This window comes from Polypterus senegalus, chromosome 5 (genome assembly GCF_016835505.1).
Source record: "Polypterus senegalus isolate Bchr_013 chromosome 5, ASM1683550v1, whole genome shotgun sequence".
NCBI classification, from domain to species: Eukaryota; Metazoa; Chordata; class Cladistia; order Polypteriformes; family Polypteridae; genus Polypterus; species Polypterus senegalus.
In genome coordinates, this window is record NC_053158.1 from 117,504,644 (window position 1) to 117,517,665 (window position 13,022).

Sequence of the window (13,022 nt, forward strand, 5' to 3'; positions counted from 1 at the left end):
CGAAAGCCAGACTGGAATTTCTCAAATAAATTGTAATGCGTAAGGTGTGACTGAAGCTGACTGGCGACTACTTTCTCTAGTATTTTAGAGAGAAATGGTAAATTTGAAATAGGCCTATAGTTATTTAGTATGTGTGGGTCTAGGTCTGACTTTTTAAGTAAAGGTTTAATGACTGACACTTTTAGTGCATCAGGTACTGTGCCATGCAGTAATGAACTATTGATAATGTTAGAATAGGCTGCAAGAACATCCATTGCACTTTTACTAGTTTTGTTGGCACTGGATCTAGGGAACAAGTAGTGGGCTTCATTTTAGTAATTAAAGTTAAGACTTCCTGCTCAGTTACAGGATTAAAATTATTAAAGTGCTGAATGCAATGTGACAGGGTCTGCTGAGCTAGTATTTGGTTTGTACTGTGATGCTGAGATCTGGGATCTTATATTTTTAATTTTCTCATTGAAGAAGTTCATAAAGTCTGTACTGCTAATATCTGTTGGTATTTTGCACTGTTGATCTGAATTCCCATTTGTTAATTTAGCCACTGCTCTAAAAAGTACCCTAGGATTTTTATTATTGCTATCTATTAATGTAGAATAGTATTCTGAGCGAGCTTTAAAGAGGGCTTTTTATATTTATTAACACTCTCTGTCCATGCAATTTGAAAGACATGTAGCTTTGTTGTTCTCCATCTGCGCTCCAGTTTTCGACACTCTAATTTAAGAGCTCGAGTATTTTCATTAAACCAGGGAGAGTTTCTATGTGCTTTGATCACTTTTGTTTTAGGGGAGCCACTGTGTCCAGAGCATCTCTCAAGGTCACATTATAATGTGATATTAGCTGATCTAAATTGTTTTCCACGTTTACATTTGATGTTAACTGATCTAAATGGTTTTCCACAATTACACTCGACTTACTCAAGGTATCTATAAATTTTGAAGCAGAATTACAATCTAGATGTCGCACTGTCTTTGTTTTAATCTGAGTGCGCTGGCATGGGCAGAACTAAATCAAACGTAATTAAGAAGTGATCGGAAATAACTACATTTAATGGAGTAATATTTAAATTTTGAATTTCAACTTTGTAAGTTATAATTAAATCTAATGTATGGTTATGATTATGAGTTGGACCTTTGACAATCTGACAAAATCCTACTGAATTTAACAAATAAGTAAAACATTTGCTAAAAGTGTCAGTTTCCACATCAATGTGTACATTAAAATCCCCATCAGAACTACGTGATCATAATTTATAGCCAAATCAGACAGAAGGTTGCTAAATTCAGTCATGAACAATGAATATGGCCCTGGTGGTCTGTAGACTAGCACTATAATTGTGTTGGAATCTGTTTTAATATTTAAAATGAATGCCTCAAAGGATGTAAAGTTGCCTAAATTTTTAGGAGTGATTTGCATTTTGTTACAATGAATTATTCCAAGGCCTCCTCCTCGACCAGAATCTCTAGACTTATGAAGGAACAGTATCCATCTGGTGACGCCTCAGCTAGGGAACAGTGTCACATTTACTAAGCCAGGTTTCAGTAAGAAGACACAGATCAGATTTTGTACTTAATATATATCATTTACCAAAACAGCTTTAGTGCCAAGAGAGCGAATGTTCAATAAACAGCATTTAAAACTGCATGGTTCTTTCTGAACTGCTGATATATTTTTGTTTTAATTTGAATTAAATTTCTATTACAGATGCCCCTGGTGGAGTGTCTGGTTTTATCCCTTGGTCTAATTATACACCTTATTTTTGGTTATCAATTAATTTATGGTTTGTTTCAAGACTAAATTTACTGGATGCCCCACAACAGGGATTATGGGTAACAGCTTCAGGAAAATAACAGGTGGGATAAACAACAGCCTGTGATTTAAGATCACATGACTGCGGCCTGGATGGTGCTCTAATCAGTCAACCAGGCAGTTTTGCTGCCATATTTTGGGATAATACATAAGATCCCTCCAGTTAGGATGAAGACCATCTCTTCTGAAAAATCCAGGCCTTTCCCAAAAATCATCCCAATTGTTCACAAATGCTATGCTTTTATTTGCACACCAGGTTTCTAGCCAGCAGTGAAAGGAATGCAATCTGCTATAAATCACATCCCCTCTATACAATCTTGGTAAGGGACCAGATACAATTAAATTCCGACATTTTGTTTTAGCTTTGGTGCATAGAGAGATGAAGTTCGCTTTAATACCTCAGATTGCTGTAAATAAATATCATTAGTGCCGACATGCAGCAATAAGGTAGATACTTCATCGCGGCAACACGGTCCAATGCGGCCTTTATGCCAGAAATCTTGGCCCCTGCAAGGCACTTAACATTAACTGCTGGTTTAACATAGTTTGGAATTCTAACATTCCGCACTATGGAATCGCCAATTATGAGCACTTTATTATTCTCAGTTTCCACAGGCGCGGAGAGCTGAGAACCTGTTCTGGGTCCAATTGGTGACCTGGGTGCTGGGGACTAAATTTTGGATTCTTAGACCCCCGTCTTACTGTTACCCACTCGCCCTGTGGCTGAATTGGTGCTGCTGATTTCGGCCTCGCACTGACTACAGTGGGACCTGGAGAGACTGAAGCCGAATCAGATGTAGCTGAATTGTCTAAACAAACCGAGTCGATCCAATTTTCGGTTTGCCTAATCGCTATCAGATTCCTAACGCGGTCCTCCAATTCGCGTATTTTCCCGACCAACTCTAAATTAACTAAACATTTTTGGCAGGTGAAGCTATCTGCACTGTCGGCCGGAAAACCTGAGCTGTACATACTGCAGGACACACAACATATAAACGTGCCCTCGATGGGCAGAGAGCAGATAGAACTTACATTAAATGTTGAAGTCATCTTTGCCGTTTTTATAGGTGCTTCTGCGCTTTCCGTGTTGAGCTGAATCACCGTCGCTTTAAGTTTCCACCACCCGCTAAGCGATCGACTTTAATTTCTCACTGCCGGTTATTTCTACTGGTCAGCTGCGGCTTTACCTCAGGTGAACTTGCTCGGTGCTTTCGGGGGCTACGTGCCTGTGGGAGACGCCGCTGCTGATCCGCTTCTGCTTCGCTTCGCTGATCCGCTCTCTGCTTCCGCCGCTGATCCGCTCTCTGCTTCCGCTCGCTGATCCGCTCTCTGCTTCCGCTCGCTGATCCGCTCTCTGCTTCCGCTCGCTGATCCGCTTAGAGTTGTATAGAGTGAGAAGTCAAGCAAAATAACACCTTTTATAAATACTATATCGTTATTTGGAACACTTGCATTTCATGTGTGTTCCTTGTCTACAACGATCTATGTAAACACATTGTTAATACAGAAACATTTTTCATGATTTAGTAATAATTGACAAAATGTAGACATGAAGTGTATAATGTGTGAAGCCTGAATTACAAATATCAAAGAAACACTTTCACAAAATGTACAAATATAACACAACAAATGTGCTTCCATTCAAAAATATAACTGCAGAAAAACAATCTGCTTTAGGATGCGACATTGACACACAGTTGGTGCGACAGCTTCGGTGGCGCAGCGGGATCAGCTGTTGACTGGTAATCAAAACTTCACAGGTTCGATCCCGAAGGAGTCCATTTTTAGAAGTGAGCTGCTCATATTCTTACTATTTTAGAATAAAAGCATACATTTGATTCCAGTCTGTAACAGCCGGTGTAATTTATGATACTCATAAAGGGGTTAGCTTTGTTTTTTTTTTTTTTTATTCAGTTTTATTCTCTGAGCCGCGTTCACGATCCCAACTCTCCCCCCCCACCACATTTGACACTGCTGTTTTCACTAGACATGCTATAACAGAGGTGACGACGGTTCTACATCGGATTAAAACTACACTTTTACCATCGCTGTACTTTGTATATGCACATGGGAAGCTCTGCACTCTACTTCTGACTGTAGAAAGTAAGTAAATAAATAAAGGTAAATGGGTAAATAACATTCGATCTGACTTTTATGTAAGTAACATATAAATGTTAATGTTTTCGGCACATGCACCATACTTTGTATGTAAGAGCCAGATCGAACTGGACATTCTCTGATGTAGAGGGATAAAAGCTGACACACAAACGCTGGTGAATCTGCATTCTTCGTATCTCACCATCACTTTATTTTTTTATTCAGTTTTATTGAGTGTTCCTGCTGTACTGAATAAGCTCACACCTTCTGGTGCACGATGTCGAAGCAGCACGGAGTAAAAAAAGAAAGAGACAAATATATGGGACATTGGATATAAAATTAATCAGAAAACATCATTGCACTATGGGTAGGGGGAGTTGGGATCGTGAATGCAGCTGAGAGAATAAAACTGAATTAAAAAAAACCAAAGCTAACCTTTACGAGTATCATAAATTACACCGGCTGTTACAGACTGGAATAGGAGCAGCTCACTTCTCAAAATGGACTACTCCGGGATCGAACCCGTGAAGCTTTGATTACCAGTCAACAGCTGATACCGCTGCGCCAGCGAAGCTGTCATAGCAACTGCGTGTCAATGTCGCATCCTAACACAGGTTGTTTTTCTGCAATTATATTTTTGAACGAAAGCGCATTTGTTGTGTTATATTTGTACCTTTAGAGAAAGTGTTTCTTTGATATTTGAAATTCAGGCTTCACACATTATACACTTCATGTCTGCATTTTGTCAATTATTACTTGTCACACACGTACGAGTTGGAGGCAGTCAAAGAGCCTAAAGGTGAGTGAAATCTTGCGAGACAAGGGAATATCACGTGGTACTTACCTGAATCTCTTTCTACCTGCAGAAAACTGGAAGAAAAATAAAACCTCTCCATTTCCAGCTTCAAAATGGCTGCAATGACGTCACTTCCGGTCCACTCCAATGATGTCACTTCCGGTTCAACAATCCATTAATTCTGTCTACTCCTGATGACGCTGGTTCCGTGTTCCCGCCTCCAATTGTCACTTCCTGCCAACCATTTCCTCTCCCATCATACATTCTGCTATATAAATGCCATCTTGTCTACAGTATTTCATTCATTTTGTACTGCAAAGTCATTCTGAATCACTTCTTTATTTCAATTGTCTGGACGACAATATATGGGGGCAATCCCCAAACCTTTTTCTATTTTGTGAAGACTCTTCTTTATTACATACTAAAACATGAAAAACGTTTCTGTTTTAATGATGTGTTTACTGTGCATAGATCTTTGTAGACACGGAACACACATGAAATGCAAGTGTTCCAAATAATGATATAGTATTTATAAAAGGTGTCATTTTGCTTAACTTCTCACTCCATACAACTCTAAGCAACTGACACACAGGTAAACAGACTTGAGCCGAGAAAACTGTGCGGGGTGGAGGATGTGATAGCAGGCTGCTTGCTGTTTGCTGCTTATCAACACATTTAAAGGTCAAAAGATGCTGACGGAGAGGTGTGAAGCGTTTTGCATTTCAGTATAAGTTTAATATATGTTTTTAGGGATTAAAAGCGTTGTGTAATAACTGTCATTTATTTTCACCGCAACCACAAATTTCAATATTACAGTGTGAAAGAATGAGTCTCAACACACTGGAAAGGTTTTGGGCAGCCACCCATATATTGTCCCTGGCTGCAAAAGGGTTTTTTTAAATAAGCACTGATGTGCATAGATTGAGCTCCAAACTGAACTGAACTGGTGGTGGAGAAGATGGCGGTTTTAAAGGGTGAGACCGGAAGTGATGTCATCTGAGGCCAGAAACTGGAAGTGGCGTCTTCATTGGCACTGAAAGCGGACGTGATGTCTTCCTTGGGGCCAGAACCGGAAATGATGTTATGAAATCAGGCAGGTTTTCCCATATTTGGCCTGCAGAGATAACAGAACAAGGTTTAGCACACCCCCTGGCCTGGCAGGTATTTACCTTCACTTGGTCCATTCAGCTCCCTCCTAGTTGCATGCGTGTAACAACAGGTAGTGTTTCAATATTATCATTTTTAAATAATTTCCAAGTGCTGATCACAAAGTCCATTACAGCAACAGGGAGCACATTGCTTTTTTCTTAGCCCATAACAGACAGCATTGCTGATCATCACCTCCCATAACATTATAACAGACAGTATTGCTTACAGTATCATTACAGCCCATAACAGTATAAAAGAAAATACTGATGATCATCACAGCCCATAACAGCAGGTAAGAAACTGTAGCACAGCATAGTGCTGATCATTTTTCACATTCCAAAACAGCAAGTAACATATAGCACATTGCTGAAGAATGCACAGTTTCTCTTTGATGTTCCCTTTCTCTCTCCTGTATCCCCTCCTGAAGGAAAAAGGAAACAGACTTTCAGTTCTGCTGTAGCCTACATTAGTATTTTGGAATAGAAGGGGGTATTAGAAGAACAACATAGCACTTACTTCACTCAGTGCAATTTCTGACACTCCTCCTGCTGCCAAAGGAATTTGTAGTTGAGCTCTGCACTAGAAACGGTAATCCAAAGGGCCTCTGTTGTGTGCTGCTGAGTCAGTCTGTTTCGGTAGTGGCATTTTAGTTTTGAGAGTGCATAGAAAGCTGCTTTACACTGGTATGTGGATGGAAACATTGAGATGATGCATCTTGCAAGTCTGGAGATGTTTGGAAGACCATCTGACAATTTCCAAAAGTCTACTACATCTTTCATCTGAAACTGACGCTGATTTTCATCATTAACTCCCCAAACTCCAGTTTAAGTTGTATAAGTGATGTATTTGCTTCATTTTATTGATCAGGAATGGATTTTTCATAAGTAGATTAATATTGCTTTGGTTCTTGAAGCCATAGAATCTAAATTTGTAGTTTTGCTTGAGCTCTGTTAGCACATCACAAAACTGTTCATGGTAGTCTCTAGACACTGTTCTGCTGTGGTGGTGTTTATAACAGTGAATTGTCTGCCTTTCTCACTGCCACGGAAGCTTAGTTCGGTTGTTTTGTTTGCTGCGTACCGGCCACCTACCACTAAAACTAATCAGGTGCTATCAGAGGTATACAAACCTATAAACAACCTTTAAACTGTCCACCCCAATGGGGCTTTTATCATCACTGGTGACTTCAACCATTCAAGCCTTAAGTTATTTCTAGATTTTACCAACGTGAAATTTGCAACCTCTGTAGTAACAATCTAGATCATGTTTAAACCAGCATTTAAGACTATTACCAAGCCATGTCCCGGCCCATTTCAGAAAATTTGACCATACCTCTGTGAAAGTTATCCCAGCCTATAGTTCTCTGCTCAAACCACTAAAATGGGTGAAGCTGCTACTCATGAGGACTGCAGCGACGTGGAGGAGTGCACAGCAGTTGTGCCTGGCTATATTAATAAATGCACTGAGGATGTTACTGTCTCCAAGAGCCAACCAGAAATCTTGGATGTTTACAGAGGTCCGGAGATTGCTTAAAGCCCAGGACGCTACCTTTAGATCTGGAAACAAGACACCCCTCAAAACTACACAAGCTAACCTGGCTAGGGCAAATGCATATGTTCAAAAAAATCCAAGGACACTTTCAGAACATCAGAGATTCTTGGAGCATGTGAAGAGGAAGTTCAGGTCACCACAGACTACAAATCAGTATCTTCTCTCTGTGACAATGATGCCTCCCTCCCTGATACTTTGAATGCCTTCTGTGCATGGTTTGATTCACTCAACAGCAAGCCCATAAGGAAATCCACTCCTCTCCCAAATCATTCCACAGACACTATTCACTAAGATGAGCATGCCTGGGCATCAACAGCCCTTGTAAACTGGATTTTAGATTTCCTGATGGAAAGGCCTTAGTCTTTCCACATTGACACGAACACCTCCAGATCTATCACTCTCAGCACAGCAGTATCACAGGGCTGCATTCTTAGCCTTTTGCTTTTAACATTGATGACACATACCCAACAGAGTTCAGTTTGCACCAGATCATCACATTTGCAGATGACATGATGGTGATAGCTGTCGTTAAGAACAATGATGTCTCAGCATACATGGAGAAGGTGGAGAGAGTGACTGCCTGGTGTAAGTGCAACAATCTCTCTTTTAAGGTTAAAAAGACAAACAAGATGATAATAGACTTCAGGAAATCCAGCACTGCTCACCTACCTCTCACCATCGATGGTGCTGTTACTGAGAGGGTTAAAAACCCTAAATTCATGGGAGTCCACATCACGAACGACCTTTCAACTCCAACTCCGTAGCCATTAGGGCTTGACAGTATCTGTCTGTTCTTCATGCAAAGACTGAAAAAAGTGCACCTTTCCCCAATAATCCTTACCACATTCAATAGTTGTACCTTTGAAAAGAAGTCTGCTCTCTAGCTGCATCAATGTCTAGTCAGGGAACTGTAATGTTTCGGACTGCAACACACTACAGCAGATGATGAATGCAACTGAGAAGGTTAATTGTGTGCCTGTACCTCCTCTGAAAGACATTTACCAATCTGCTGCTACAACAGACCCAGTAACATTGTGAAAGGCTATTCCCATCTGCTAAATGGACTCTTCTCTCTTCTACTGTCTGGCAAGGGGTATCTAAGCTTCTTTTCTGGTTCTGCAAGACTGAGTAACAGTTTCATACCACAGGCCATCACAATTCTAAATGCACAAAAATGTGTAGTTCCTGTTTAACCAGTGTCATTCCAGTGCACTACCTCACATTATACATTATATACTTCTCATTTTACACTTTGGACTTTATGTTTTGCTTTGCTTATTGATACAACAGGCACACTTATGTCCTCTTATGGGCTTTAATAACCTTATAATTATCATTCAGTGCCGCAAGTTGCCTCTGTATAATATGTTATTTATAGTGCAATATTAATTTTTCTGGAAGGTGTAAATCCCTTTCACACTATACTGTTATATGGTTGAGTTGTCTATTTATGGTTTGTTTCTGTTGCACCTTGCACTGTGTTGCTATTTGTTGCACCGAGGGCACATGCAGTTATGTTGTCTTTAGAACACTCTAGACAAGAACAGGCTATTCAGCCCAACAAAGCTTGCCAGTCCTATCCACTTATTTCCTCCAAGAAAACATCAAGTCAAGTTTTGAAAGTCCCTAACGTCTTACTATCTACCACACTACTTGGTAGCTTATTCCAAGTGTCTGTCATTCTTTGTGTAAAGAAAAACTTCCTAATGTTTGTGTGAAATTTACCCTTAACAAGTTTCCAACTGTGTCCCCATGTTCTTGATAAACTCATTTTAAAATATTAGTCTTGACCCACTATACTAATTTCCTTCATAATTTGAAACACTTCAGTCATGTTGCCTCTTAATCTTCTTTTGCTTAAACTGTAAAGGCTCAGCTCTTTTAATCTTTCCTCATAATTTAACCCCTGTAGCCCTGGAATCAGCCTAGTCACTCTTCTCTGGACCTTTTCCAGCGCTGCTATGTCCTTTTTGTAGCCTGGAGACCAAAACTGCAAACAGTACTTAAGATGAGGCCTCACCAGTGCACAATAAAGGTTGAGCATAACCTCCTTGGACTTGTACTCCACACATCGTGCTATATATCCTAACATTCTGTTAGCCTCCTTAATGGCTTCTGAACACTGTCGGAAGTTGATAGCTTGGAGTCCACTATGACTCCTAAATCCTTCTCATAAGGTGTACTCTTGATTTTTTGACCACCCATCGTGTATTCAAACCTAACATTTTTACTTCCTATGTGTAATACTTTACATTTACTGACATTAAATTTCATCTGCCACAAATCTTCCCAAGCCTGTATGCTATTCAAGTCCTTCCGTAATGATATAACGCATTCCAAATTATCTGCTAATCCACCTATCGTGGTATCATCTGCAAACTTAACCAGCTTGTTACTTATATTCCTGTCTAAATCATTTATATATATTAAAAATAGTTGCGGCCCTAGCACTGACCCCTGTGGAACACCACTTTTAACATTGGCCAGTTCTGATGAGGTTCCTCGCACCATCACCCTCTGCTTCCTGCGTCTGGGCCAATTCTGCACCCATCTAAAAACATCACCCTGAACTCCCTCTTCTTTTAACTTGATGCTCAACCTCTCATGTGGCACCTTATCAAATTCTTTCTGAAAGTCCAGATAAATAATATCATAAGCTCCACTTTGATCGTAATCCTTTTGTTGCCTCCTCATAGAATTCGAGCATGTTAGTAAAACGCAACCTCCCTCTTCTGAACCCACGCTGACTGTTCAGAATAACTCCTGTCCTTGTCATGTGTTGCTCAATCTTATCCGTAATAATTCCTTCCATTAATTTTCCTGTGATGCATGCTAAGCGTACTGGCCTATAGTTGCTTGGATCTGCCCTGTCACCCCTTTTATATAATGGGATGATATTTGCTATTTTCCAGTCCTTCGGAATCTCTCCAGTACGCAGTGACTTCCTAAAAATATGTGCCAAGGGTTTATATATTCTTAAGAATACGAGGATAAATATTATCTGGTCCTGGTGATTTGTTTGATTTCATCTTATTTAATCTGCGCAGCAATTTCCAAATCCCTCAGTGCCTCCTTAGTAGTCGCGTTTATCTCTGGGAGGTTATCTACTTGCTCACTTGTAAACACCTCAGAAAAGTGTAAGTTTAGGGCATCCGCTATTTCACTGTCTGTATCTTTTAATTCCCCTTTACTATTCCTGATGCACTTGACCTCCTCCTAGACTGTTCTTTTACTACAAAAATACTGAAAGAATCTCTTAGGGTCTTCTTTCGCCTTTTGTACTATATTCCTCTCCAACTGTCTTTTAGCCGCCCTGATATCCTTCTTAATGGTTGCCCTCATGTTCTCATACGCTCTACGATTCACTTTGCAGTCATTAGTCTTATATGCCGTATATAGCAGTTTTTTCCTTTGCAGCTTCTTTTTTAAATCTTTATTAATCCACCATGGAGTTTTTTTTAGTTTCCTATTAATTCCAAATTTAGGTATGTATCTATCCTGCATTACATGTAAAACATTTTTAAACCTGTTCCACTGCTCCTCGACGGTCTCCACATTTAAAAGCTTATCCCAGTGTATCCTACTTAGACTTTGTCGCAGCTGCTCAAAATTAGCCCTACCAAAGTTCAACTTAATTTTAGTCTTTGCATCTGCACTCTTACAAAATATTGAGATTTGTATTACATTAGGGTCATTTGACTCTAGTGGTTCAATCACCTCTACACCCTCAATTCTATCCTAATTATTACAAAATACTAAATCCAGACAGGCTTCACCCCATTGTTGGTGCTCTAACGTGCTGTGTTAAAAAACAATCACTGATAACTTCTAAAAACTCCTGCTCTTGTGCTCCTCCATCTTCAAGGTTATCCCAGTTAATATTTGGATAATTAAAGTCCCCCATGACTATAATATCCCCCTGTAAACTTGCATTTTTGATATTACTAAAAGATGTGTGTTGAAATTACTGTCTGAATTGGGTGGTCTATAACACACTCTTAAAATAAGGCCTCTTTCCGTAATATTTTCCAGGCGAAGCCACATGTCCTCACTAAGATGGAGCTCATCATCCAACTGAAGAGGTCTTACATTTAAACCCTGTTTGGCATAAACAGCAACCCCACCTCCTTTTCTATTCTGTCTATCCTTCCTAAAAAATGTGTATCCCTCTATGTTACACTCATCCCCATCTTTGTTATTTAGCCAGGTTTCCGTTATTGCTATATTATCGTAATTATGCTCTGCTACATACAACTCCAACTCACTTATCTTATCACTTATCTCACTGTGTACATGTACACAATTTCTGATGACAATAAAGTAACCGTGATCCTGAAATAAAATCTTGATATGTCTACCTATGTTAAAAAAGAAAAAACATTTCATGGGTTAAAACATTAGTAAAATTGTGACGACAGCAGGCCATTCGGTAAAGCAAATTTGGTAATCCCATTCACTTAGAGTTAAAACCCTGACCCTAACCCAATACTGATGGTCTGTGCAAGAGAGGACAGAGCCCACTGTACTTCCTTAGAAGGCTGGTGTCCTTCAACATCTGAAATAAGATGCTGCAGATGTTGTATCAGACGGTTATGGCGAGCGCCCTTTTCTACGTGGTGGTGTGCTGGGGAGGCAACATAAAGAAGAAGAATGCCTCAATCCTGGACAAACTGGTGGGCAAGGCAAACTCTATTGTAGGCACAGAGCTGGACAGTTTGACATCTGTGGCAGAGCATCCACTGAACAGTATCATCTCCAGACAGAGGAGCAGCTTCAGCGACAGACTGCTGTCACTGTCCTGCTCCACTGACAGACACAGGAGATCATTCCTCCCCCACACTATGTGACTCTTCAATTCCACCCGGAGGGTAATCGTTAACATTATACAAATGCACTCTCCACCTTGCATTTTTTAAGTTGCACTGCATTTTTATCACTCTTTAATTTATACTGTTTTTATCAGTATGCTGCTGCTGCTATCTATCTGTCTATCTATCTATCTATCTATCTATCTATCTATCTATCTATCTATCTATCTATCTATCTATCTATCTATCTATCTATCTATCTATCTATCACATCAAGTTGAGATTTGAAGGTCCCAAAAGTCAAACAGTGTGCCACACTGCTTGGTAATTTATTCCACGTGTCTATGGATCTTTGCATGAAGAAAAAAATTACAATATTTGTGAGGAATCTACCATTAACAAGTTTCTGACCATGTCCCTGTGTTATTCTAGCAAAATTAATTTTAAGGTAACAATTGTGACCTACTGTACTAATTACTTACATAATTTTAAACACTTTAATCATGTCCTCTCTTAATCTCCGTTTGCTTCATTGAAAAAGTTCAGCTCCTTCGATCTGTTGTCATAGCCCATACCATTTAGCCCTGGAATCACTCTTCTTTGGACTTTCTCTGGCATTGCTATGTCATTCTTGTTATTTTGAGACCAACAATAAACACAGTACACCAGGTGAGGTTTCACTAGTGTGTTTTATAACTTAAGTATAACCTCCCTTTACTTGTATTCTATACCTCGTGATATATAATCTAACATTATATTAGCTTCTATACACTGTCTGTATGCAGATAGTGATGAATCCACTATCAGTCCACGAT